Raw genomic sequence first — 24,632 nt, 5'->3', positions numbered from 1 at the left:
GTTTTGTATAGTGCTTGCTACAGCCATTTTCATGTCCTCCTAAAATGCCTTTCTCCGTGTCTTTTCTGATATTATCTTGATTTCTGTGTTTTTGTGAGGCAAGAGCTGTGAGAAATCCTCATGGGAGGAACTCTCCTTATTTGAGAGTGTCGAGAGCTGGAGGAAATGTCTTAACTTCTTGGTTAAAAAAGGAATGCAAGAAAAAGAAGGCAACGACACCAGCAGATGCCACTGCCTTGTCACGAGGCTCTTCTCTTCGATGAATTAATAGTCTACCAAGGGCAGAAGTTTCCAGTGCATTCTGCAGCTGTAATAGACACTGAAGCTCAGGGACCAAGATGCAAATGAACCTGCCGCTACTGAACCAATGGCTCAGCAAGGGCCTGCAGAGACTTACACCGAGAGGTCCCCTCAAAGGTATGAAAAGGTGCTTATTAAGCACTTTCAAGAGATCGAAACTGAAACAACTATCCTTCAGTTCTTCATTATTACTAGGTGGTTGGACTCTGAGGGGATTAAGCATTCACTTTTCAAGGAAAAGTTTAAACCAAACTCGTAAGCACACAAACATCTAGAAACGTATCATTTTGCCAGTGAAAATAAATCACCCACAGGAAAGAGATCCCATATAGAGAATTCCCTTGGACATGGAATTCTTTGTTAAAATAAATAACATGCAACTGACTTCCACAGAAGACTGGATGACTGCAGTACAACGGATGCTATTAATATTGCTGAGAAGATGGTTGCTAACCTTTAGTTGTTTATTGTTTTAAATAAGTAAAATAACATGAATATGTTTCTAATGAGAATATATAACACTAAGCCTGAAAATATTAAGCCATGAATAAAAATGGATGCAGTTGAATCAATGCTATCATTTTCGTAATTTGTCCTGAAGTATATTTGACAATGAATTTCACATTAACCAAAGTGCTTTAACCCTGAAAATACTGCAACATCACTGATTTGGTCCTAAAATTGTAGCATTTATTCCAAAAAGCAGCTGATCCATCAAAAAGGAAAGAAAAAAAAAAAGAAAAAGAAAAAAGGAACTTCCTGGCAGGTAAGATCTTTAAAACAAATGCCAAAAAGATGAAAAAGCAAGAACCAAAGCATAATGTACCAAAATGCTACTTCCCAACTGAAAACAGATACATTTCTTTCCTCTCTTTAAAACACTAGTACTTTTAGGCCATTTGGCAACTAAAGGGTAAGAAAAATGCCATAGCTTCATACAACCCTTTACTTTACTGAAATAAAAATGTAAAGCTTTATTCTGGACATTTATTTTTCTTACTAGACTCTAAATGAAGTATCTTCCTTTACTAGAGAACCTGGTCTAGCAAGATGAACTTAGACAATGGGGATCTTAAACTCTGGGTATAAAGGAAAAGAGAATCTTTTTTGTGAGACAGAGTCTCTGTCACACAGGCTGGAGTGCAGCTGCATAGCCTTGGCTCGCTGAAACTTCTGTCTCCTGAGTTCGAGTGATTCTCTTGTCTCAGCCTCCCCAGTCACTAGGATTACAGGCACGCGCCACCACACCCAGCTAATTTTTGTATTTTTAGGAGAGACAGAGTTTTACCATGTTGGCCAGGCTGGCTGGTCTCAAACTCTTGACCTTATGATCTGCCTGCCTCAGCCTCCCAAAGTGTTGGGATTACAGGCATGAGCCACCACGCCTGGCCCCGATAACAGAACCTTATTTTGAGTTTCCATCTCAGTTCTGCTAAGCTGCTGAGACACTTCCTATCTAGTTCTATTGCTTTGTGCTTTTCATTCTGCCTTCCTACAACGTTCATGTCTTTGTCCAGCTTATGATTAAAAACTGAAAGTAGAAAAATATGTTAAAAGACAAACCAGCAAAAATATAATCAGCATATACGACAAAGGTAATAATAATGTTCAAAATAAAAATAAAAAGGTTTTGGACATCAATTAAGAAAACGATGAATATCTCAATTTAAAAATTGGAAAAAATAAATGGGCAACCCCAAAATGAAGAAAGCAAGTTTTCCGTAAACATAATAAAAATAAAAATTAGTACTAAAAATGCAAATCGAGACAATGAGATACTATTTTCATCAGTCAAACTGGCCCAGAAATAGTATGGAACACCCTCCCTAAACAACAATTTATTGTATTAACAATACAAATAAAAAGCACAAAAACATCTGCATTCATTCTTCAACTCAGGAATTCTTAAGGAAATGAAAAAATGTTTAGTCTAAGCAGTTGTTGAAAATAACAAAAACTGCAAACAATAACAATGTCTACAAATGAGGGACTAGGCCAGGCGTGGTGGCTCATGCCTGTAATCCCAGCCCTTTGGGAGGCCAAGCCGGGTGGATTGCTCAAGCTCAGTAGTTCAAGATCAGCCAAGGCAACATGGCGTAAGGCCTTGCCCCCACAAAAAAATAGAAAAATTAGCTGGGTGTGGTGTTGTGTGCCTGTAGTCTTAGCTACTTGGGAGGCTGAGGTGGGAGGATGACTTGAGCTCGGGAGGCAGAAGTTACAGTGAGCTGAGATCGTGCCACTATACTTCAGCCTTGGTGACAGAGCCAGACCTTGTCTCGAGCAAAAAAAAAAAAAAATTGGTTAAATAATATAAGGCATATAAAATGAAATCTAGCGTAAATATTAAAATTCTGTTGAAATCCATATTGATATGTAAAGATCTTTTTAGTATATTACTAGGTAAAAAAGACCACCCTTAAATATGTATTCATCTATATCTATATATATCTTAAAGAATGCAACATAGGCTATGTCTGGATAACTCTTCTTTGGGGAGGAGTTGAGTATACTCTGCCTTTGGAGGGGAATGAGTATTCGTGATCAAGAAAGTGGAATGGGGTTGTTGTATTGCTACATACAAATGTATTTTGTTTGTGAAGAAAGAATATTTCTCATCAAGAGTATCAAAAATGCTACTTTTCACAAATATCTACTGCACACCCTACTCCTAAGGTTTCCCAAGGAAAGTTTCCTACTCCATTGATGTTGACCATAGCCACGTAACTTGCTTTGGCCAATGGACTATGAACAAATAGGGCCCATGTCCCATTCCAGCAACTTTAAATGCACTGTGTGGGTTGGTTCAGCGTCCTGTTCTTCCCTTCCACCACAGGAAGGTCTTGTCACTGAGAAACTGTTATTTCAAAATGGATCTCCCAATGAGAAGACACTTAAAGCAGAGCTCTGCCACAGCCATTCCATAGCCACCAAAAAGTAATTGAAAAGGGAAATAAAAAACTGTTTCAACCCATTAAGATTTTAGGGTTCTTTGTTACTGAGAAAAGCTGTTTAGTAAATACATAATGCAGTATTATTCTGTAAATTGTCATCATGGAAGAATTTTTTCTTGTTTTGCTTTTTTATATTTCCTAATTGTTCTATTGTAGCTCTGTATTACACAAACACACATTGGTTAAAACAACAACAACAACAACAAACCCAAAACAACTGGATAGGTCAACAAACTAAAAGGAATTGATTCTGACTTGACTGAGTCATTTCAATATCCAAAGAAATACTTATTGTTCACTATCTGTAGGCCAAAGAAGAATAGCAAAAAAGCCATACAAAAGAGCACTGGAGGTGCCCATCCATGCACAATCCAGGGGAGAAAAAGCCTTAGCTAATGGGCTTGGATATATTTTTCATCCAGCTGGCAATCACCTAGCGAGGAGATGGATATAGAAGCTGTATCTAACGAACTGTGAGGTTTGTGGCCCTTTGGCAAATTCATCCTCATTGGAAATTGCTATATCAAGCTGCCTAAACTTGATGACATTAAACAGTCACTACCTCTAGCTTCCTTTGTCCTGATGCCACACCAGCTAAGCAACCTTCTGAGTGTACCATATTATATAGTTTGTCAATTACCTATTAGGAAAGAATGTCCTGCTTAAATCAGCTTAGACAGAATTTATTTAAATTAATAAACTGGCATTTAAATTTAAGTTTTATAAGGGAATGAGGGAAGATATAGGCAAAGATTCTTGACTATTAAGTCAAATTCTCATTTAGGAAATCAGGATTTTCCATACTGCATTCTATCCAAAGCAATCTTGACTACTTCTCATTTGCAATTCCATGTTCCTATTATTCTTATTCCCGTTCAGCCTCCACTCCACACACGTATACACATCACATACTTACTCTCCTGTTTTGCTGATTTTGTATATTCTTCTCTGCCTGTCCAAATACTACCCATCCTTCAAAAACGCCTCAAAGCTCACCACCCTCCCCTTTCCAGAAAACCTACCCATCAATTCACAACGACAGCACTACCCCTTTATACTGCTCCGCTCATGTGTCAAGTCTGAGACTTTTCGAGATGACTATCAGCTCCTTGAAGTTTTCTATACATACCCCACAGCAACAGGTGAGTAGCCAATTCTCAAGAAATATTCATGAAATTGATTTCTGACCAAATTAATCCAACAGCTTCAGGGCAGGGCTTATCCTACTTATCTTGGCAGACTGGAGGATTGGGATTTACAGTGGACAGCCCCACAACACACACACTTACTACTACTGCTGGGCAGTTCTGAACACTTTGTAATCAATTATCTTATAAAAACAGAAAGTGCAAGACTATGAGATAGACATTATCATCACTCCCATGTTCCAGACGAGACGGCAAGGCTCAGATGACTGATAACATTCCTGAGGTCATAAGTGGCACAGCTGGGATTCAGAGCCCATGTTTGTTACCTCCTGCCAATTTTAGCTCATTATAATAAAATAAGACTCATTAGAAATGTAGTAAGCTAGGAAAAAATTCTTATACTTCTTCCGCAAAGAGTAGAGTGTGAGATTGAAAAGTTTGGGATGGGAAGTAAAAGACCCAAAAAGGCAAACTTGAATGAAAGAGACAGACACTAATGTCATCTACAGATGACAGGTCACAGTGACTGCAGTATGTGGCCAAGTAGGACATCAAAGTTTGGGGCTAGAGCTGAATTACTCAGGGCAACAAGGGAAATATTAGGCACTGCCACCTACATTCTCCTCCTCTGCTCTTGTACCAGGTAATAAACCACCTTGCTTTTAAATAAATGGTGGCTAATGATGTAAGGAATATTTATTCACAATCTCGGCAGAGGTGCCCAGTCTGATCCTGGAGACAGGGAAGAAAGGGAAAACTGAGAGAGGAATCCTGTCTAATTTACAGTTTTAATGGGGCTCACTTTAAACCTCAGACTTACTCTTTCTTCCTCCTTTACACATATGGCAAAGAGGATATGAGGATAAAGATAACAGAAAAGCCTTCCTTTCTCTTATGATTTAAGGATGAGAGTAACAGTAATTCCTCTACATTGCATGGAAGGGCCTAAATAAGAGACTGTGGTAAAGCATCCGGCTCAACACAGGGGTGATTCACTGCTCTCTCTCCACTTTCCACCTATGTGAATACTGAACATAGCATCTCATGGCAGCTCTAGGCCTGGGATTAAAAAAAAAATTAGGTAAATCTGTCCATAGAAAAATTTCTAACTTTCAGTCTTAGCAGGACCTCTGAGTAGAGCCATCACTTATGAGCTACAGACCATACAACTATCTCTCTGTGTTGTTCCAAAATTTTTTACTCTAACCTTCTGTAACAAATAACATTTTCATCATGACCCAGTACCTATAAGATGCAAATATGCATAATATCTTCTATTTTCTACTGCATTTTAATTAAAGAAATGCTAGTCAAGAAAGGGGTCAAGATAGCCTACTAGAAGCAGCTCTCCTCTGCGGCTCCCACCCAGAAGAACAAAAACAGTGAGCGAATCCTGCATCTTCAGCTGAGGCATCCAGGTTATCTCACCGGGACCAACGAGGTGGTTGACATGCCCCATGGAGAGCAAGAAAAAGCAGGGTGGAGCAATGGCCCACCTGAGAGCCATACGGGGTAAGGGGAACTCCCATCTCCCGTCAAGGGAAGTGAAGAGTGACAGTACTACCCCACCAGGGAAACCACGCTTTTCCCAAGTATCTGTGCAACCTGCGGATCAGGAGATCCCCTGGTGAGCCCACGCCACCAGGGCCTTGGGTCCCAAGCACGGAGCTGTGTGGACCCTCAGCAGCTGCTCGGGTTGTGGACATGGTAGCAGGCTGGAGACTAAGATGACCGAGTTCCTGGGGAAAGGGGCGGCTGCCATCACTGTGGCTCCATTTGGCCGTTTTCTCCTGCTCATGCCAGGGAGACTGGGCAGTTTAGACCAGGAGGAATTCCCCACAGTGAAGCACAGTGACTGTGGCAGATCGTGGGCTGACTTCTTCTTTAGGTGGGACCTGATCCATCCCTCCTCACTGGGCAGGGCCTCCCCATATGAATTCCAGCAACTCCAGCCAGGGGTTTAGGGACAAAGCTCTTGATCCATGGGATGGAGCCTCTGAGGGGAGGGGCGGCCACTGTCTCTGGTTCAGCAGATTTCATCTCTCCTGCCTACTGGCTCTGAGAAGTCTGGTCAGCTCAGAAAAGTGGGAATCCCCCCAGCCCAGTGCACCTACTCTGCCGAGGGGCAGCCAGGCTGCTTCTTCAAGTGGGTTCCTGGATCCTGTGCCCCATGACTAGGTGAGATCTCCCAACAGAAGTCATCAGACACCTCATACAGCAGAGTTCTGGTTAGCATCAGGTCAGTGTCCCTCTAGGACAGAGTTCTCAGAGAAACTCTAGGACAGAGTCCTCCAGGACAGAGTTCTCAGAGAAAGAAACAGGCAACCATCTTTGCTGTTCTGAAGCTTCCCCTGGTGATACCTCCAGCTATGGGAGGGACTCAGGCGAACAGGGTGTGGAGTGGACCCCCAGCAAACCACAGCAGCCCTATGGAAAAGCGACCTGACTATTAAAAGAAAAACAGAAAGCAACAACATCAACAAAAAAGACCCCACAAAAACCCCAGCCAAAGGTCAGTAGCCTCAAAGATCCAAGGTAAATAAGTTCACAAAGATTAGAAAGAATCAAAGAAAAAACACTGAAAATTCAAAAACAAACAAACAAAAAATAGAGTGCCTCTTGTCCTCCAAATGATTGCAACACCTCTCCAGCAAGGGCACAGAATTGGACTGAACCTGAGATAGATGAAGTGCCAGAAGTAAGCTTCACAAGGTGGTAATAACAAGCTTCACCGAGCTAAAGGAGTGTGTTCTAACCCAATTCAAAGCAGTTAAAAACCATCATGAAACACTACAGGAGCTGTTAACCAGAATAACCAGTTGAGAGAGGAACATAAATGACCTGATGGAGCTGAAACACACAACATGAGAACTTCATAATGTAACCATGAGTATCAACAGCCGAATAGACAAGTGGAGAAGAGAATCTCAGAGCTTGACGACTATGTTGCTGAAGTAAGACAGGCAGACAAGATTAGAGGGAAAAAAATGAGAAGGAATAAACAAAACCTTCGAGAACTATGAGATTATGTAAAAAGACCAAACCTATGACTGATTGGGGTACCTGAAAGAGACAGGGGGGATGGAACCAGGTTGGAAAACATACTCCAAGATGTCATCCAGGATAACTTCCCTAACCTAGCAAGACAGGTAAACATTCACATTCAGGAAACCCAGAGAACCAAAGAAAGATCCTCCATGAGAAGATCAACTCTAAGATACCTTATCTTCAGCAAAGGTTGAAATGAAAGAAAAAATGTTAAAGGCAGCCAGAGAAAAAAAGGCCAGGTTACCTACAAAGGGAAGCCCATGAGACTAACAGTGGGCCTCTCAGCAGAAACCCTACAAGCCAGAAGAGATTGGGCCAATATTCAACTTTATTTATTTTTATATATTTTTTGAGATGGAGTCTCTCTCTGTTGCCCAGGCTGGAGTGCAGTGGCGTGATTCAGGCTCACTGCAACCTCCAACTCCCAGGTTCAAGTGAGCCTCAGCCTCCTGAGTAGATGGGATTACAGGTGCCCGTCACCACACTCAGCTAATTTTTTGTGTGTTTTTAGTAGAGGTGGGGTTTCACCACGTTGGACCAGGCTGGTCTCGAACTCCTGGCCTCAGGTGATCTGCCCGACTCGGCCTCCCAAAGTTCTGGGATTAGAGGCGTGAGCCACTGCGCCAGGGCTCAACATTCTTAAAAAAAAAAAGGAAAAAAAAAAAAAAAAAGAATTTCCAACCTAGAATTTAGTATCTGGCCAAACTAAGCTTCATGAGTGAAGGGGAAATAAAATCTTTCTCAGACAAGCAAATGATGACAGAATTCATCACCACCGGACCTGCCTTGCAAGAGCTCCTGAAAGAAGCACTGAATGTGGAAAGGGAAAATGGTTACCAGCCACTACAAAAACGTACTGAAGTACCCAGACCAATGACACTATGAAGCAACTATATTAACAAGTCTGTAAAATAACTAACCAGCATCATGATGACAGGATCAAATTCATACATAACAATATGAACCTTAAATGTAAATGGGCTAAATGCCTCAATTAAAAGACACAGAATGGCAAGCTGGAGAAAGAGTCAAAACCCACCGCTGTGCTGTCTTCAACAGATGCATCTCACATGCAAAGATACACATAGACTCAAAATAAATGGAGGGAGGAAAAGCACATGGAAAACAGAAAAAAGCAGGGGTCACAATCCTAGTTTTGACAAAACAGACTTTAAACGAACAAAGATAAAAAAATACAAAGAAGTGCCTCACATAATGGTAAAGGGTGCGATTCAACAAGAAGAGCTAACTATCCCAAATATATATGCACCTAATACAGGAACATCCAGATTCATAAAGCAAGCTCTTAGAGACCTACAAAGAGACTTAGACTCCCACACAATAATAATGGGAGACTTTAACACCCCACTGACAATATCAGACAGATCATCAAGACAGAAGATACTCAGAACCTGAACTCAGCTCTGGATCAAGCAGATCTGACAGGTATCTACAGAACCTTCTACCCCAAAACAATATACATTCTTTTTATCACCACATGGCACTTACTCTAAAATTGATGACATAATTGGAAGTAAAACACTCCCCAGCAAATGCAAAATGACTGAAATCACAACAGTCTCTCAGACCACAGAGTGATCCAATCAGAACTCAAGATTAGAAAACCCATACAAAACCACACAACTACATGGACATTGAACAACCTGCTTCTGAATGACTCCTGGGTAAATCATGAAATTAAGGCAGAAATCAGGAAGTTCTTTGAAACTAATGAGAACAAAGTCACAATGTACCAGAATCTCTGGGACAAATTTATAGTACTAAATGCCCACAGCAAAAAGCTAGAAAGACCTGACATTGACATCCTAACATCACAACTAAAAGAACTAGAGAACCACGAGCAAACAAACCCCAAAGCCAGCAGAAGACAAGATATGACCAAGATCAGAGAAGAACTTAAGGAGATAGAGACATGAAAAATCCTTCCAAAAAACATCAGTGAATCCTGGAGCTGTTTGTTTGAAAAAACTAATAGATAAACCACTAGCTAGAATAATAAAGAAGAAAAAATAATCAAATAGACACAATAAAAATGATAAAGGGGTATCACCACTGATTCCACAGAAATATAAACAACCATCAGAGAATACCATAAATACCTGTATGCAAATAAACTAGAAAATCTAGAAGAAATGGATATATTCCTAGACACATACACACATACACCTTCCCAAGAGTGAATCAGGAAGTGGTTGAATCCCTGTACAGACCAACACTGAGTTCTGATATTGAGGCAGTAATAAATAGCGTCCCAACCAAACAAGAAAAGAAAAAACCCATGACCAGATGCATTACAGCTGAATTCTACCAGAGGTACAAAGAAGAGTTGGTACCATTTCATGTGAAACTATTCCAAACAATTGAAAAGGAAGAATTCCTCCCTAACTCATGTTGAGGCCAGCATCATCCTGGTATCAAAACCTGGCAGAGATAAAACAAAAAAAGAAAACTTCAAACCAACATACATGGTGAACATCAGTGCAAAAATCCTCAATAAATGCTGGCAAACAATCCAGCAGTACACTGAAAAGCTTATCCACCTGGATGAAGTTGGCTTCATCCCCGGTTCAACATATACAAATCAGTTAACGTAACTGATGACATACAGAGAACTGCAGACAAAAACCGCACAATTATCTCGATAGATGCCGAAAAGGCCTTTGATAAAATTCAATATCCCTTCACGTTAAAAGTTCTGAATAAACTAGGTATTGAATGAACATACCTCGAAATAATAAAAGCCATTCATGACAAACCCACAGCCAGTATCATATTGAATGGGAGAAAGCAGGAAGCATGCCCCTTGAAAACAGGCTCAAGACAAGGATGCCCTCTTTCACCACTCCTATTCAACACAGTATTGGATGTTCTGGCCAAGGAAATTAGGCAAGAGAAGGAAATAAAGGGTATTCAAATAGGAAGAGAAGTCAAATTGTCTTTGTTTGCAGATGACAAAATCCTACATCTAGAAAACACCATTATCTCACTCCAAAAGCTTCTTTACCTGATAAGTCACTTCAGCAATGTCTCATGATACAAAATCAATATGCAAAAATGATAAGCATTCCTATACACCAACAATAGACAAGCAGAGAGCCAAATCATGAATGAACTCCCATTCACAATTGCTACAAAGAGAATAAAATACCCAGGAATGTAGCAAACAAGGGAAGTGAACAACCTCTTCAAGGAGAACTACAAACCACTGCCCAAGGAAATCAGAAGACATAAACAAATGAAAAAACATTCCATGCTCATGGATAGGAAGGATCAGTATCATGAAAATGGCCATACTGCCCAAAGTAATTTATAGATTCAATGTTATTGCAATCAAACTACCACTGGCATTCTTCACAGAATTAGAAAACACTATTTTAAAATTCATATGGGACCAAAAAAGAGTCTGTATGGCCAAGACAATCCTATGCAAAAAGAACAAAGCTGGAGGCATCCCACTACCTGAATTCAAACTATACTACAAGTCTACAGTAACCAAAACAGTATGGTACTACTACAAAAACAGACACATAGACCAACGAAACAGAAAAAGAACTCAGAAATAAGACTGCACATTTACAACCATCTGATCTTCAACGAACCTGACAAAAGCAGGCAATGGGGAAAAGATTCCCTATTTAATAAAAAGTGTTGCAAAAACTGGCTAGCCATATGCAGAAAATTGAAACTGTACCCCTTCCTTATATGTTATACAAAAATTAACTCAAGATGGATTAAAGACTTAAACGTAAAACACAAAACTGGAAAAACTCTAGAAGAATATCTAGGCAATACCATTGAGGACACAGGCATGGGCAAAGATTTCATGATGAAAATGTCAAAAGCAATTGCAACAAAAGTAAAAATTGACAAATGGGATCTAATTAAACTAAAGAACTTCTGCATAGCAAAAGAAACTATCATCAAAGCAAACATTCGACCTATAGAATGGGAAAAAAATGTTTCAAACTTACCCATCTGAGAAAGGTCTAATATCCAGAGACTACAAGGAACTTAACTTTAGAAGAAAAAAAAAAAACAAAACCCAAGCAACCACGTCAAAAAGCAGGAAAAGGACATGAACAGACACTTCTTGAAAGACATACCTGCAGCCAAGAAACTTACTGGGAAAAAACCTCAGTATCACTGGTCATTAGAGAAATGCAAATCGAAACCAAAATGAGATACTATCTCACACCAGTCAGAATGGTGATTATTGAAAAGCCAAGAAACAAAAGATGCTGGTGAGGCTTTGGAAAAAGAGGAGTGCTTTTACACTGTTGGTGGGAACGTAAATTCGTTCAACCATTGTAGAAGACAGTGTGGTGATTCATCAAAGACCTAGAACCAGAAATACCATTTAACCTAGCAATCCCATTGCTGGGTATACACCCAAAAGAATATAAATCATTCTATTATAAAGACACATGCACGTGTATGTTCACTGGAGCGCTATTCACAATAACAAAGACATGGAATCAACCCAAATGTCCATCAGTGATAGACTGGATACAGAAAATGTGGTACATATACACCATGGAATACTATGCAGCCATAAAAAGGAATGAGATCATGTCCTTTGCAGTGACATGGATAGATCTGGAAGCCATCATCCTCAGCAAACTAATGCAGGAAAAGAAAATCAAACACTGCATGTTCTCACTCATAAGTGGGAGATGAACAAGGAGAACATGTGGACACGGGGAGGGAAACAACACACACTGGGGCATGTAGGGGGTGGGAAGAGGGAAACATTAGGGAAAATAGCTAATGCAGGCTGGGCTTAATACTTAGGTGATAGGTTGATGCATGCAGCAAACCACCATGGCACATGTTTACCTATGTAACAAACCTGTACATCCTGCACATGTAAAATTAAAAGAAAGAAACATGCTACTCACAAAGCACTAAATTAACATAACGACCCACTAATGGGTTACAATCTACAATTTGAAAAGCATTGACCTAGATTAAGCAGATCTAAGAAACATATTATTAATGTATTCGTATGTATTTACTATCCATCTATAAATTCATCACTTTTAGGAAAGCCAATATTTTGCTATTCCTTGAATTATCCTCATTCAAATTATTCAAGAATAAGTGCTCTACAAACTCTAACTTAATGACTGATAAACTGACAGCAATTTTAAAATGGAATTTTTTTTCCTACAGACTAGAAGGCTTTAGATTTCATCTCAGGAGCTAAATAAAACACAATTTTTAAAAAAGCAAAATCACTTGGAAGTGTTTCTCAAACACAGGCATCAATGCCCTGCCTCAGTTGTTATAATCTATGGCAGGCATAGCAACAGGGCTCTGCAGCTCTAGAACCTATGACAAATACCACTTACGACTAATACTGCTCATTTATTGAACCCCATTGCAGTCTGCAATTTATTCTTACTCCAACCCTCCAGGCAGCTACCAAAAAACTGTAGCACATAAGTACATCCAACACATATTTACTGAGTCCCTACTATGTGCTAGACATTGTTCTAGGTAAAGACAGGCACCGCAGTAAAAATGCAAAGCATCTAACTTCATCGAACATAGATTTGAGTGAGGGAGGTGGCTAAGAAATGAATAAGCAAATACATTGGTTGTTTCAGGTTGCTCTGGATGCTTTAATGAACAAAAGTAGGGTAAGAGGACAGAACATAATGGCAGGAGTGGAGAGAGAGTAACGGCAGGAGTGGGTAAGTGCTATTTCAAAGAGGACGGCCATGGCCCAAGTATTGGTCAGGGTGGGAGCACAGAGAAGAAAATCTACTTACCTAGCTTAAAACATGATTTATCAGGTATTAAACAGTTGATTGCTGGAAAGGCCAAAGAAAAACTTCAAGGCTGAACGTCTATGAAACACGCCCACATCCATACTTGCCACTGATGGTCCACACTCACCTCACACACCTCATATGGCACCAAACCACAACCAGAACCTGAGCAGCAAGAGGAGAGGGAAATACAGTTTTTACCTTTCCAGGCTCTGCAGTGGAATAAATGGAAAAATGCCTCTATGAAAACACAAGATTCTTGCAGGCCCCTGATTAATGAGGAGCCAATGAAAGAAGTGTTCCAGGTGTGGGAAACAAACAGCTGAGAGCGGGAATCAGCCTGGGGTATTCACACAGCAGCAAGATGGCCAGGATGGCTGAAGCTTGGGGAGTGAGAGAGAAAATAATGAGAGATGAGGCAGGGAGGGTATTCAAGACCCAGATCAAGTCAGTCTTGCAAGCTTTGATAAGGAGTCTACATGCATTTTCCTAAGTGTAGAAGGATGTTATAGGATGAGGATTTAAGCAGAGGAATAATATGATTTGAGTAACTTTTTTAATAGACCATTCTAGTTCTATAAACTGTTCTCCATGCTTAATTTACATCAATGGCTTAAAAATGTACAATTTTAAAGTGACTTCATTTGATCTTGTATGAAGTAACTTTTTCAATAAAAAGGACCTATAAGGTAATATTTCTCAGTCTATAACTCTGTCACAGATACAGCACATGTGTAAGCATGATCATCTCCACCTTCTCTAAGACCAAGAGGAGTAGCCAAAGGCAGCAGGCCCAAGCCTGAACATCCACCCCTTGCCGGGCGCTCCAGGAAGATGTGGTCAATCAAGGGTAAGTTTTTTTCTTAAAAAAAGCAAAATTCAGACCTCTGGACTTACAAAACCTGAGATTCTTCCTAGTTAGAAACAAAAACGAAATTAGCTTCCAGCACCGAAATCAGCCTATTTTAAAGTCTTCGTGTTAAAGGTTTTTTTGTTCCCTCCTCCAATATGCAACTCAAAACAAAAACATTTCAAACCCAAACATGAGAATGAAATAAAAATAAAATTAACCAAATTACGTTTGTTTTATTTTTTCAAACAGTAAGCATTTTATACTAACATCTATTTGCAATGGGCCACTTTTTTAAGGAGTGGAACCACTTAAAAGAAAATGTCAATTTAAAAATTGTTCCAGAATGGGAGTGAGGAGTTCCTGCCTTAAGTACATGCCTAGTTTAGCAACTATTATGCTTCTGCCAGGAGCATTTATTACTGTTATGAGGTCACCCATTATAACTGTGGTCTGAATGTTCTAATTTGCTTTTCTTTTTACAATGTTAACGTTTCAAGCTTTTCAGCCCAAACATATTTTGCTCCAATTAAAAAAAAAAAAAAAAAACCATGAAGCAAAACTGCAGAAGGGGAATCAATTTTAAACAAATTTGCTACATTATGTATTTTACATGTTTGTATGTTAAACTTAATTTCTTTTACTTTCCAAAGTAGCCACAATACTGGCTTTGATGAAGGGTCACACTAAAACCACTTGAGTCAACTCCCGCCATTTTGACTCAGTCAGAAAGATAAAAAAAGCAAAAGAAAATGCTTTCTTTGCGTTCTCTCCATACAGCCTGCCTTGTAATTCTTTTCACACATAAATCTGAACTCTTCATTTCCTTTGTATTTCACACACTTTTGCCTGCTCTAGCTCCCTTACGAACATTAAATTCTCCGCGGTGAGACTTGGTAAATCGAAGAACACAAAAAATGCTCCATAGGATTAGACTAAATGCTGAAGCTGGCTCAGTGGGACTGGTGATGGCCAGCTTCCAAGGTGGTACCCAGCGGCCTGCCTCCGGGACTTATGTGCTTGTGTATTGCCTCCCACTTCTGTCCAAGGGTTTAACAGCCTTTCTTCAAGCGCGTTTGGCAGAAACGGGATTAGTTTTGCCCTGCCCTAGTGAGCCCTTGATGCTTTGACTGTATCTGACCTCCTGGAGCAGCTGCCACACCCCTACCCTGTCGCCATTTCCTAAAACAACACTCTCAACAAGGTTACCTTGTATGTAACAGTCTTCTACCCTCACAATCTTTTATTTTATTAATTCCTCCATTCATCTAGATTCATCTAGAATCACAGCAATATTTACCTATTTTCCCATGTTATCCATTACATGCTCAAATTAACTTTACTTTTCCCCATAGGGAATTAGAAAAGAAGATTTGTAGATTTAGCATATTACTGTGTGTGTGCTTTGGTTTCTGTTTGTTCTTGCAATGAAGTAGGCAGAGACAGGGATTACAAAGAGGTTAGCTCATTTAGCTTCACAGACAGATACACAGGACTGGAAGGGAATATTCAAACACAGTTATCTCAGCTTTGGGAATACTGATGCATTTTTAAATACAGATTTGCTAAAACAAATGTTTAATACACTTTATAATCAGAAGAATATTAACAAAAAGTATCACATGTATTCATGTATTAGCCATGCTTTTGAACATAGCGCTCTCTTAAGACCCGAAATGTCATACCATCTGAAGAAAAACGCTAAAAACCTTTAGGAGATGACATATGGTACAAGAAAAGCAGGAAGTGATGACAGAAGAGAGTAGGAAGTCAAGGAAATTTTACAATTTAGAGATATAATGAGTTTGAAAGGGGTTTGGTGCAACAAAACCCCACTAAAATGGGAAAACCAGGTTTTACAAAAAGGAGGCAATGGGGAGAGCAGAGTTCAGCACAAAGGCCAAGACAACGTGCAAAAAAAGACATCACAGACCTTCGGTCTCCACTCGACTGCTACAAGTCTCTGTGAAGCTGTCAACCAGGTGATGTAGAGATCTTGTGGGAACAAAGGATTAAAGAATCTCAGTGATAACAGAGTTATCCTAGATCAGGAGAATGAGGCTCAAAGGAAAGAGCTAAGACAGAGATAGAAAATTAGGTGGTGGTGACTTCTGACAGTCCTGCAGCCTGCTTCAGAAGCACTCTGCTCTGTTTGGCCAATAAACGGGTGTCTAGAAGGTACCCTGGAAGATGGGTATGAGCGGACGCCACTTAGATTGTCAAAGTGAAAAGTTTCCTGGGTACAATACACAAAGTGCCTCTAAACAAGGCTGCATTTTCACTTCGACTTTTTAACTGAAATTTTAAAAATCTGAAATTGAGTTTCTGGCTTGAACAAACTACTAAATCCAGACATTTGCTTTATTCCATGTTTTAGAGAACTCCAGAGAAAAAGAATTTTCTCAAGGCACATACACAACCATGGCAGAAGCAAAAGGCAGGTCAAGGGCATTATCTTTATTATGTGCTACTACTCATACTGCTTTAAAACAATATTCATATACGTATAAAACTGTAACAAAACAGATACTATAGAATCTCACTTGAACAAGACTTTAAAAATCATTTAGTCCAAATACTCGTTTAGCGGAGCCCCTTGTTCAACATTCTAATTGTACAATTATGCTTGAACATTTGCAGGTCAAGGAACCCACTATTTCCCGAGATAGTACGATCTATCCGTGGACACCTCCAACTTTGAGAAAGCCTGACTTGCTTGTTCTAGTTTATTTTTAATCTTCAAGTTACCGAAATCTACTCTTTAGAGCTGGTTTCATTTTAACCAGAAAGCTCTGTAGGAATACCGCATATATCTACATAGCAAAACCCTGTATATTTTGCTTTGTCAAAGATTTTCCAGATAATAGGTATTTTGTATATCATGATCTTTAAACACAAAGTATTAAACAATACAAACCAGGCCTCTTGTGTTCATAGTGATAAATGCATGATATTTCTCATATCGAAACCCAAAAAAGTAAAGATACATAAGTTTTCTTGCCCTTAATGCCCCAAAATGTAAAATAAAATTCCATGGGCAGTTATGGCTGCCCCATTCTGACCCAACTCATCAGGGACTGCTGCCATATCCAATGTATGGGAAACTCATATATGCAGAGAAAATCTGCAGAGATATTCCCTTGCAAGTTGAGAATTAGGTTGTAAAACAAAAACAGAAAACAAAAAACCCTCAAAGCTCCTGCTTTGAATCCAAAATCGTAACCATATTTTGTTAACATAGGCATTGAAGTACCAGGCACATTCCAATCATTCCTAGCAACATGAACCACCAGATGTTTACTGGATTACACATTTAGCACAATTGCATCCTCTGAGCCTCTTAAGGTGACTCTTCGGATTGACAACACATTTTAATAAAATATCTGAGAAAAGGGTATAATTTTATTAAGAAAAGAATGAGCAATGTAAGAAACAAGAGTTAAAAACAACAGCAGCAGCAAACCTCTATCCATATCCTCAGACTACCAGGAATTATATGTGTTTACAGCAATTAACAACTGGCAAGAATCAGAAGATCTTGAGTGGGATATAAATACAAAATACATGCAAAATGACCAAAAAGTGAAATGAAAATTGGTTTTTAAAGAAGTACATACTGAATATGCCAGTAAAATTAAAAGAAAAATCCAGTCTTTAGTACAAACCCCTCCTCCCTGCCTGGCCACCCCCACAGTGCTCTGCAGATGGCATACAACGCCAGTCGCAGGAGCGAGCATGCACTTGCTCAATGCATTTTAAACACACACATAATTACAACAATGCAAGTCCTCAGGAAAATAAAATGAGGTTAAAGGGTCACATTCCAAAGCAGTGATTTATTATTTGTAGTGATGTCTTAAAGGTTTTATTTTTTCCTATTTGATATCACTCTCTCCCAAACCCCAGAATCTGAGGGCAAAAATAAGCCTATATTTAAAAAGACAAGGTGAAGAAAAAGAAAAAAAATTCACACTGAGGAGAAAGCTTCGTCCGTCAGTATGAACAAGGAGTTTAAATCACTAGCTTTCCACTGTTTCTTGGGGAAAGAAGCCTCTGCAGAAAAGCCCACAATCCACACCCCACTTGGAGCAAAGGCCCTTCTCACCCCAAGAACCCTAGTGAATCGTGTCACTGCCATCTGTCCCGTTGGACGCCCCCTCAAAACTCACTTCTGGCTAGCAAAACAAGGTGTGTGCAATTTCTGATACTGTTTTATCAAATACTGCTTTCTCTTTAAGGATTAATTATTTCTTTTTTTATAAAAAGAAAACTTGCCAATGTTCCAATACAGGCTCCAAAGGGGTGGGGAAGGCACCCTGGGGTGCTATGTAAGACTCATTTTGAAGTATGTCTACAAATGTCTATCAGAATGAACTAACTGTATCCCAAGGAACTAGGACCAAGTGCTTGAGTCGCCCAAGACCAGGAACCACTGTATTTATCCTTTTGTTTTTCTTTGAAGTTCTATAGCATAGCTGGGACCGTAAAAGCTTTAGAAGTTAAAAAGATTGATATTTACTGAGACAATAATGCAATGTCTCATTTTATACATGAGGAAGGTGATATTGTATAAGGTTAGGTGACATGCCCAAGGCTATGAAGCTGTGTAAGAGCAAGACGAGAGATGGGCCTGGGTCTTTGGACTCCTGCTCCAGGAACCACTCTGTATAAACAGATGATCATTCTGGAATATGTGTCCTATTAACACAGGACAAGAGGGAGGCATTTGCTGGTTTAACTGTTTACTAAATTGTTCCCTAGATAGATTCATCACACTTCTTTACCTAATAAAATCCAGCCTGTAAAGAATCACAGTCAGTATTTATTTAATGTGATGTTCAAAATACGTTGCATTAAAAGACAGCTCTTTAAAAGGCCTACGAGTCACCCAATGGCTGCACACATATTGTTCCCAATGAAGGGACTACCATCTTTAAGTAGGTCACACATAGTAATGCCATATAAGTTAAAGTGTGATGACTAACAACACATTTTAAAGCGGAAACCAATTTATTGTTACAATTTCTAAACTAGTGCAGACATACAGACTATGATTGTTGAGCCTTGTTTTTAACAGTAAAAATTGAATTTCAACTCCCCTTTCTCCCAGCTGCAGTATTGAACTTAAACGTCTACTAGATCAGTGGGTGGAAGATCAAAGAACATTTAAAACATTTTAACTTTACTACCCACAAGGATGTAGGAGTAATATGTCAGTGGGACTAAAATGTATGTGACAGAGTCTTAAGAGATTCCCTAACTCGACAAGAAGCTGGTTGTTCCCTTTTTTAAAGAAGCAACACTCACCCTTACCTTTGCTCAGTCTACTTTTTAGAGCTGGCAAAGAGAATAAAAGAGTTAAACCAGAATCTAAAAATATCCATGTTCTTATATGTTCTGTTTCCAGAGCAGCTGAAAACACTAATCACAGCTGATAAGCTGAGATTTCTCTTATCTAGCTGGCCTTGTAAAAGGCTTCCCATCAAGTGAGTAACAGGTAATCCACACTAAGAATAAACTTAATCTTTAAAAAATAGAAAACATTAATTCTTTCTCTCCATTTCCTCCCCCTTCATTCCCACCCCAAGGAAGTACAGATGTGAATTAATGTATCTAAATATAATCACTAGAGAAAGATGTCAATCTCATTTCCAAGAGCATGAAGCCAAGTAGGAGGAGAAAGCAGCAGCAAGAATGGATGAGTGAGAAAACCATACTGACCTTTTCAGCCTGGGATGCCCTGAGGCTGCCTCTGACCAGCACCCCCTTCTTACAATAGATCCTCCAAACTCGAATTTTCTGAACTCTTTCAGCACCCATTATGTGAACCCCACAATGGGCAACAATTACAGAATGCTTATGTCCCTTGCTAGCTGTTTTACATGTTATCAGTTTTGTTCCCCTATTTAAACCATTAGAAGATGAAGATTCTTAACTCAGGCTTTTAAAATGTTTTTCATAATAGTGGCATGCAAACGGACAAACAGGTGCTTGAGAAAAACAAGCAAACAAACCAACCATGCTCCACTGAATTAACACAGCAGAACTCATGCCTCTTAAGAGTGACCCACAATGTTTCCTCCACGGGCAGTGCATGAACCCAGGAGCAAAGGAAAGACATGTGGCTGCAGGTGACACGTGTGTTGCAGCGTCCTTGAAAAGGCCAGGTATAATGACCAATATTCCTGTTGTTGTTACTCATCTGCACAGAAAGCTAAGTGCCATAAGCAGTACTTAGGAATGAGCTGTCATGCAAATTCTGCAAATGCCTTTGTGCATATATGGATTTAATTTTTCTTTCATTTTTGCATTCATCATCCAGTGCACTTTCTCATTTTATAGAAAGTCATTAAAAAGATCTTCAGTAGCTATTTTAATATAATCTAAGTTAGTTCCATAGGCGTTTCTCTACTGAAGATCAATTAAATGCTTAGCACAGAGCGACATCCTGAAAGAAATACTAAAAGACATATGACAGAGTTCCCTTTCTGTTTTGAAGGGGGGAAAAAACCCTGTTCCTTCTATATCTCCAATACCATCTTTCCTAAGGCCTTCTATACACTAATAGTTCAAAGAATATGTCAGTGGCACTGCACTGTTTATAGAATAATGACATTTGTAAGTATAAACACAGCAAAGTACAGTAGCCTTTTTAAAATAAACAATCATATGAAAGCCAAGTACAGAAAAATAAATACATTATAATAATACATTTTTAATTCTGACATAAATTTCTACAAGAGTTGATTCTCCCAGACACTGTCACTGAAAAATCATTTATTGATTTTAAATCTCTCAGGTTTCCTGAGGCAGAAATTAATTTAATGTGATTGGCAACTTCCTTATCTATACACATCAGAAGACCTAAGGAAGCTTCCTGTAGCCACAGCAGTGAAATACTATCACAGCCATATGAACTCAAGCAAAGATCCGTCAACTTACAAGTCTATAGTTATACAGGAAATTATTCTTTCGAGGGTTAATGACAGACATAAGAATGAAAGTACTAAAAAGAAGAAGAATATATGAGCCTAGAGTTTGGGTTCTTTATAAGCAGGTAGGGGTGGAAGAATCATGTGGATAGAGATCTCAGCATCAGGACAAGCAGAGGGGTAATGCCTGTCACCAAGGCTATTACACAGCAGTCTGTAAATGGAAGAAGAAAAATGAGGCAAAATCATATTGGGCAGCCAAAAAAATAGCAGTAATATTAAAGCCAGAAATCTCTTTAGAGTTCTTACTGTTGGGCCAGATGTGGTGGTTCATGCCTGTAATCCCAGCATTTTGGTAGGTCAGGGCAGGAGCATCTCTCGAGGCCAGGAGTTCAAGGTCAGCCTGAGCAACATAGCGAGAATCCCGTCTCAACAAAAAATAAAACATGAGCTGTGTCGTGGTGTGCACCTGTAATCCCAGCTACTTAAGAGGCTGAGGCAGGAGGATCACTTGAGCCCAGAGTCTGAGGCTGCAGTGAGTTATGATCACTCCATTGTACTCTAGCCTGGGTGACAGAGTAAGACTCTGTCTCTAAAAAAATAAAAAATAAAAAACACAAAATAATTATTTCTGCTGGTGGGGCCTGGTGGGGGATGTGTAGAGAGTTAATGTGGGCACGTAATTCCTCACTTGGGAAAGATAAATGGGCTTAACAAATGATTCAAGAACAAATGAGCTTATTAATAAATGAAGAAATAAATGAAGGCATGAATAAAAGCAGCAAGGAGATAACATATAACTAACTAACAGCCTGTGTCCCTGGATATAAGGAGAAACATGTTAACAAAGAACAATTGTAACAACTAGATGGGAACATTGGGAGATGTGGAATGGGCCGATGGGCTTAGGCAAAATTACTGGTTCGGAAAAGAAAGAAAAAGAAAACTCATGTGAAAGGATTTTAAGGACAAAGTGAACAGAATTCTCCCATGCTGGGAATCATTGAGCAAATCTAATTTCCTAGTTCTTTTCTGCCAAATAATCTTCCATTAAAGTTTTCAGTGCAGCAAACGGGTTCTAGGTACTGGGGCTCCCCATCATATTTCCTATGTAACCCATGCCTGGAGTAAGTCTCCACTCCAGTCCACCCAAATTCTATCCATCTTTTAGGTCTAACTCAACGAAAGCCCCCAAGAACTCTTTTTTTCTTTAGGAAACTTAGAAAACAGTAATCTTTCTCTTTTTCTGCAGTCAGCTTTGGGAAGAGGGGCTACAAACAGACAAGGGACAGAAATATCTAAAGGAGAAAATATAAGTAGGATCGAATCTTCAAAGAAGAGAATATTATAGATTTCCTTGGTTGGGGTCAGAAGAAAGATGAAAAACAAACTATTCCAATCCCACTTTGTCCTAAAGGGGAGAAATCCATTATACTTCCTTCAAGCAGGCTAGCTTCTGATTTCTGGAACCACTGGGGACAATGAATGGGCTTGGCATTCCTTTCTACTACCCTCCCACCTCATGTTCCGCTCTCTCCTCTTTTGAGAGACGGGGACATCTAGAATGGAGTCAGTACATGTCCCAAAGTAAAGGACAGCCAGGGAGAGGAAGAAGACCCCCTGAGAGGAAGTTTTATTTTTCCTTTTTATTTTATTATTATTTTTAATGAACTCCTCCAGCATTAAACCTGTAAGACGAACAGGTATCATCTCTTAGGTTATTGGCCAAGAACACACTGCCACAATACCAAAGAAGATATAATGCAGAGACTCTAGGCAACTCCCAAAGAAACAAGTTATAAAAGAGAGGGGAAGCAAAATTAGTGGCACCAATGGCAATGACGCAAAGAAAAAGAAAAAGGAAAGAAATGCCAAGCTGTAGCCAGGCAATGCAATGTAAAACCATTGCTTCATGTCCCGCCCACTTCCACACCCACTGAGAGTGCTGTTCTTGAGGACTAGAAAACAGCTTGAGGTAACAACAGAAGAATCAATGCCAAGCCAGGCTTATCTCTGAGCCAAGGCACTAACCTCACAGTTCATGGACGTTATTGAAAGACAGAAGACAAACACAACAGGAGAAGCTGAATGCGGTTCTCTCTTGCCTTGTCCACCACTTCCCTAAACCCAGAAAGGCACTCCTGTGCCAAATCGGTTTAAAAATCATATGAATCACTGGCCTCTGTTTCTTTTATGCATTTGTTGTAGACCAGCCTACACTGACATCGATGAGCTAGTGAGATATTGCCGAGTAATAAGCAGCCAGAGACACTAAGTTACTGAACTTTAATGAAATGACAGCTTAGAATTTAAAGACAAAGAAATGTCTTTTACCGTCTTCCACATACAGAAAAGGAACATAGCTGCTTAAAAGAACCACTGTAATTCCCCAATATGCTCTTGTAACCTTATTTTAATAACAACTGCTGTATAGCTGATTATAATCAATATGTTATGATGTCAAACCCTAGATATAAAGATTTAAATAAACTACAGGATTATCTGCTACCTAGAACTAGGCCCAAATCTCCATCCATTCCCATGACTTTAAATCATGCTCATGGCAAAAGATTTCCAAACAATTCTCTCTTCTCATCTTAGCATCCATTAGGACATGAACTCGATGTCTGTTCTGTTGCATCTTTATAACCCCTGGAGCATGCTTAACAGGTATCAGTTGAACGAACCTAGGTCTAATGAAATCTCAGATTCAGTTTATGCAAAATACCTTCATTCCAACTAAACCACAACTACTGTCTTAATGTTCCAACTGCACTTCTGGGCTCTAACTTTAGATAGTCTGAACTCATCTCTGTCCTTTATTTCCACTATCCAGACAGTCCACCATCCAGGAAATTTTCTTTAGAAAATAAAACGCTAGGCTGGGTGTGGTGGCTCATGCCTGTAATCCCAGCACTTTAGGAGGCTGAGGTGGGAGGATGACCTGAAGTCAGCAGTTCTAGACCAGCCTGGTCAACATGACAAAACCCCATCTCTACTAAAAATATAAAAATCACCTAGGCAGACCAGGTGCGGTGGCTCATGCCTGTAAACCCAGAACTTTGGGAGGCTGAAGTGGGTGAACCATGAGGTCAGGAATTCAAGACTAGCTTGGCCAACATGGTGAAACCCCATCTCTACTAAAAATACAAAAAAATTAGCTGGGCATAGTGGCGGGCACCTGTAATCCCAGCTACTCTAGAGGCTGAGGCAGGAAAATCGACTGAACTTGGTAGGTGGAAGTTGCAGTGAGCCGAGATCGCACCACTGCACTCCAGCCCAGGAAACAGTGTGAGACTCTGTCTCAAAAAAAAAAAAAAAAAAAAATTTAGCCAGGCATGGTGGCGGGTGCCTGTAATCCCAGCTACTTGGGAGGCTGAGGCAGGGAGACTTCCTTGAGCCTGGAAGGTGGAGGTTGCAGTGAACCACGATGGCGCCACTGCACTGCAGCCTGGGCGACAGAGCAAGACTCCATCTCAATCAATCAATAGCTAAATTAAAAAAAAAAAAAAAATCCAAACACACACACACACACACCCCTCTTATTCATCTTTACCTCTCTGCCACAACCCTACTCCACTATTCCAGGCTGGCTATCGTTACCCATA

General features: G+C 39.7%; 1 protein-coding gene and 1 long non-coding RNA gene across 14 annotated transcripts in view; both read right to left on the bottom strand.

Moving 5' to 3' along the window:
- Positions 1 to 24,632, bottom strand: part of LOC105482130 (pleckstrin and Sec7 domain containing 3) — a 710,412-nt gene that overhangs the window by 168,018 nt on the left and 517,762 nt on the right. The gene's annotated exons all lie outside the window — the stretch shown is intronic.
- On the bottom strand, positions 1,557 to 24,519 carry LOC139355904 (uncharacterized). The gene is made up of 2 exons (XR_011607179.1): positions 21,334 to 24,519; positions 1,557 to 21,238 (listed from the first exon to the last, which is right to left on the bottom strand). It is a non-coding gene; the product is annotated as an uncharacterized lncRNA (long non-coding RNA).

This window comes from Macaca nemestrina, chromosome 8 (assembly GCF_043159975.1).
Source record: "Macaca nemestrina isolate mMacNem1 chromosome 8, mMacNem.hap1, whole genome shotgun sequence".
In the NCBI taxonomy this organism is placed as follows: domain Eukaryota; kingdom Metazoa; phylum Chordata; class Mammalia; order Primates; family Cercopithecidae; genus Macaca; species Macaca nemestrina.
Note: the sequence above shows the minus strand (reverse complement) of the source record. Positions and strands in the feature narration are given on the sequence as shown.